A 5,656-nucleotide genomic window follows, 5' to 3' on the forward strand; every position below is an offset into this window, starting at 1 on the left:
GAACCTGACTGAATTGGATATTGCTGCTTAAACTGTATAGTTAATAACCATATACGTATTATCAAAATAACCTTTTAACTTCACATTACAGTCGAAGCACTAGATAAGTACCCCCTTCCCCAGGGAATGAGAAAACGGTCGTTATATCAGAAGGCATTATATCGATTGCTTATAAAATAGCATTAGGTTAATGAGAAATTGGCTGGGACTAACCACAGGACGTTTTAGCGTGTGGGCCGTTAAAAAGAGGGTAGCTACAAAGAGTTTCGACTGTATTATTACTATTATTAAATAAAGATACAGTCGACTGTTATAATGAAAATATATCTTTTTGAGGTGTTGACTTTGATTTGATGTAAATAAAAATAAATATATAAATAAAAATAACTTTATTTCCTCAGCTGTGAAACTGAATTATAAAAAAAAATAGGCGTGACTTCATAAATAAATTTGATACAAACTAGTTTTATCTTGATATGCGTAATATTTTAAAGTACTGTATTTTTAAGTATCATATATTGATTATATAAATATATATTATAAATAGGTATAAATAACTCGCAATTAAATAGGTACAAGCAAATTCCCAATTTCCTCAATGAAAGCGTTGCATAGTATCGTACAGTATTTATTATACGGTATTTACTCTATTTCATTTGATGGATACGAGAGGGCGCCACAACACACTGTCAAACTATCGTAGAAGTCGTGAGTTGCTGATGCCATGGTTACTCGTCTGCACAGTTCACAAGTGATAAAGTTGTTAATTAAGCTTTTAAAAACCTCTTTCAAATCTAAATCTTCGCTGGAAACAATTTGCATATCAAAATCTTCCTGTTATTTTAAAACAGAGGAACCCTCATACCTAAAAACAGGAATAATCGACAATCAATTGTAAGTAAACGGTAATAATATAATTTGCAATAAGCTAAAACAGTGAGATGTGTACAAAAAAAAAAAAGCAGTAAAAAATCGATGATAAAAATTAACTGAACATTTGCAGAATTTCTAGTCTCCCTTTTCAGACTCCTGTGGTTCCGCGGGACACTTCGAAAATTTGAAAACCACTGCTCTAGATTGAATCAATATTTCTCAATCCGCATTAAATTATTTCAGTTGTAGCTTGTGTGACTGCTAAATACGGTAATGTCCTTTATTCTCTATACCTTATGAAAATAAAACCTTACAAATAATTCTTGTAATTATCTTACCGTTATAAAACCAAAAATTGTGGAAATAAATAATAACGAAAGCAACCGAGACTTGACAGGTGGTTCACATCGGTCAAGACTGTTCCTTTTTCAGATTCCTTGGACCCCTTCAATGGTATTCCATGTTTACCAAGACACTTAATTATAAAAACAATCTTGATCTCGCCAACTTGTCTCGGTCGGCCCATACTCTCTTGCCTGTAGGTTTGTAGTTAAATGATAATTTTGGGATCCGGTTTTGGTTCATTCTTTCTACAAGACTGATCCATTTTTTTCTGATACCGTTTTATGTAATTTACTCTATCTACTTTTAATTTCTCACTAATATCTGATCTAGTCTTGTAAAGCCGAATAATGGTCTTAAAAATCTCATTTGTGTTGCTTTGCTTCTAGTTTTTGTGCATCTTTCTTATTTATGATGCATGTCTCACAGTTGTAGAACAGGGCTGATTTTGAAATGATGTTGTGCAGTCGTAATTTTAAACAAGCTTCCATCTTTTGGTTTGCCAACTGTTTTTGTAATTGGTTATCTAGTTTTCTCTCTGATCGCTCATTTGAGGATAATGGTAGATGGCTCTTCCACTGACTGGAAATTCTATCCATAGTTTTGCCGATGATAGCACATTGCATTCCACTTTCCATTTTGAGAAACATTGCCCTGCTCAATCAGCTTCACCTTCTCGAATATTCGCTATCAGTTCCTTAAATGCCGATCTCCCGGTAATTCTCCAGTGGAGAAAAGACAGCTTAGTTGATTTCAATCCCTCTAAAACTCAGTCTTGTCTTATATCTCGCAAAAAGGATTCTTCTGCTCCTATGCTTATCTTTGTGACACTCCGATACCTAGGCAAGTTGGTTTATCTCTATTGGTGATTACCCTGACTTGTAATCCTCTTGGCACAAGCACATTACAAATATTGCTTCCTCTGCATCAAAAAAACTTGATTTTCTTTTTCGCTCTCGGCGTTACTTTTCTTCCAAACAGCTGTTCGCTCTGTACAAATAGCAAATCCGCCTTATCATGGAATATTGTTCCCACATCTGGGGTGGTGCCCACAAAACCTCTCTCAGGCTTCTAGATTCCATTCAGAAGAGGGCAGTTCGGTTAATTAATGACTCCTCTCTAACAGAGTCTCTCCACTCGCTGTCTCATAGACGTACTGTTTCTGCTGCATGCCTTTTCTATAGATACTTCCATGGGCACTGTTCTTCTGAATTGGCTTCTATAATTTCCGCTCTCTTTCAAAACAGTCCAATCACGTGCAGGCACCAGCCAACATCCATTTACTGTCCAACTTCAAACTCACAGAACCAACTTCATCTTTCCCATTTGTTCATTCAGCTACCGTTTTCTGGAACAACCTTCCTTCATGCGTATTCCCTGAAAATTACTATAGGTTCTAATACCTCTCGCGTTTGGGTTTTCATTAAAAAAAAAAAAAAAATTAAAAATTGTTTCATTTGGTTTCCGAAGGTTTAATCGATCCGTTCATTTTATTATATTTTCGTACTTTAGTGTGGATGTTTTTCCTTTTGATTGATATTAAATTAGGTGAAATTAGATATTTGTTCTATTATTTTGTCATCAATAACAATTTTGATTCTGTTTTTTCCACATAATTATACTGGTTTTGTTTTTGAGTTGGAGATTTTCATCTCGTACTTTTTGCCCATTTTATTAAGTTCATTTGCTGCTATCTGTAGTTCAACTTCTAATTTTGGAATTGTAACTTGATCAGCATATAATACAATTTGCATTTTATTCCTGTTGTTCAACTGTATTCCGTTAACTGTTTGTTGCCATTCTTTAATAATTTTTATTGATGTATATATTAAATAAATTTGTTGATGTTTGGTTTTTAGGAGCATTAGCAACTAAGGCCATATTGCTCCGGAAATATGCAGTGGTCATTCCCTGACCTTTCCGCATCCTGCGTATTTGGTGGTGACGGGCGCGAACCCTGGTCTAATCAAGAAGCGTGTGCTCCTTCCCACCTAGCTACGGAGGCGCCAAATTTGTTGATAGTCCACATCCTTGTTTGTCTCCTTAATTGGGTCTGATAGTTGGCCATTACAATATTTTATTCAAACCTTTTGAGTTTTTATATAGGCTGTGTATTGCTTTCCGAAGTTGGGTTGGGATATTTTCTTCAAGTAAAACCTGCCAAAGTTTTTACCGGTTCACATTATCACATGCATTTTCATAATCAATAAACAGCAGAAATAGTGGTAGGTTAAATTCTATTCTTTTCTCCAAAAATTTTTTGCAATGAGAAAATGGCATCGATTGTAATTCTTCCTTTTCTGAAACCACGTTGTTCTAAAAATTGTCAACGTTAATATAAGGGCAATTACAGGTAGAGGGTAGAATTATTTTTGGAAAGCTCTGTGGTATCGTCAAAAATTTTTGGAAATCCTTGTTCTAGAGTTGTTTTAGGGATTAGGCGCATCAGCGACTTAGACCACATTACGCATATATATTATGTATGTAAATTGCGTGTGTTCCGTGGTCGGTTTTCTATTTTAGTGGACGAAACACACGAGCTTCCGGGAGAAAAACATGCTACACTCGCTTGAGAACCACTAACTCATCCAAGTTGTGAAAAAGCCAATAAAGTTGCTCGCATCATCGACGAAATTCGAACCCAGGTCTTTTCCACCCAGTGTGGCGAGAATGATTATTCTACTAACTGCGCTAACACGAGGGATTGCCTGGAGCAATTCATACTTGCTCAGAGTTGTTGTTAGGTTTTAGGCGCATTTAACAAATTAAACCATATTGCACCAAGATATCATGAGATGGAAAGAGAATACCAAGGAACGGGAAACATGAATATGATGCCAGATTACTAATATAAACGTTCGGCCTCCGTAGCACTTTCTCTGTGAGTAGATCGGGATTCAATCCCGTGACTGCAAAATACCGTCGATCTGCCAACCCACACTGGACCAGCGTGGCATTTTATGGTCAATTTCACTCGACATGAGTTGTTGAGGCTTCCTCCTGCAGTGCATTGCTAATGGCTTCAGTTTGCCTTACCTTAAAGTAAAGTAAAGTGCAGCCCTTATCAACCCACTGCAGGGTGGAAGCCTCCTCAACAATTCATGCTGAGGGAAATGGACCATAATCTGCCACGCTGGTCCAGTGCGGGTTGGCAGATCGACCGTATTCAGCAGTCAGGGGCTTGAACCCCGGTCTACTCAAAGAGCGTGTGCTACTGCACTCCCGCTCCTGCCCACTCGGCTACGGAGGCCTGCCTTACCTTATTTTACATTAAACGTTCAATTTGACTTTCGGTTTTGTTTATTTTATTAAAAAAGTACATAAACAACAATTTCTGGATTTCTTATGATAAAGAAACCATAAGATTTAATTTATATAAAATTTCGAATTAAAGAACACCTGTTTTCCTTTTTTTCTGAATTTGTGTAAAAATACTCACGTGATAAAGAAAAAATGATATATATTTTGAAATCACATTTAAAAGTTTACAGATATGGTAAAAAGAATCCCAACGTACAAGTTTTATTCAGGCCTATTCAATTTGTTATTTGTATTTAATGTCGCTTAATCTAATACTTATTAATGGGTATTTTATAATGCCCAGTAATAAGTTAATGATTTCTTCTCTTTCATCCTTTCGTACTACATTAATATTCATACATTCTTATCCATTCTGTATTTTATACTTTGTTTCATAATTTATATCAAACTTCATTAAGTATTTAATTTCACTTGTCATATTTTCGTTGCGTGTTTTATAGAAATCTTAAATGCGTAATTTCTTTTTTGTTTAGGAGTTTTTTCTACAAATAATTAAAGAGAAACTTTCATCATATATTTAATAATTTTAAGTATAATGATAAAATTACACTGAACACGGAAAACTGCCATTTTCTAGAGAAAGAAAACTTCACGTCAGATGAAATGCTTCAATGACATTACTAAAATATCCGGAGACGCGTGGGTTTTCCTCGCTGCAGTTTTAATCTAAACGAGTTTGTTATATGGTGATATGAAAATAAAAAACTGAAACAAACTTCCCATTGAATGTGCAGTTTATTTAGTCAGGGTATCTAAAGTGCATATAACCAAATAATTCCAAAAATAAACAAAACAAATGCAAGCCTATTCATTAAGCATAGGATAGACTTATTTAAACCATAATGCGAAGTTTTTAAATATAACATTATAAATTTTTGAAAACTTCAGGTTTACAGAAGAAATATTTAAACTGAAGCGCGACACTCGCTTTTATTTCTCATTGCAGCAGTACCAATCCTTACACTTCAACCCTTTATTGCATACGTGGATGACGGATGCATATCCATCAACTTCCTGATCGCAGTACTCCTCTTCACCTGCAAAAAATCACACTACATTTAGACAATTTTTCGTCAATATTTTAATATACAATAAATAAACAAGAATTTTTCATTAGACA

Source organism: Mastigoproctus giganteus, chromosome 1 (assembly GCF_048544385.1).
Source record: "Mastigoproctus giganteus isolate SK-2022 chromosome 1, ASM4854438v1, whole genome shotgun sequence".
In the NCBI taxonomy this organism is placed as follows: Eukaryota; Metazoa; Arthropoda; class Arachnida; order Uropygi; family Thelyphonidae; genus Mastigoproctus; species Mastigoproctus giganteus.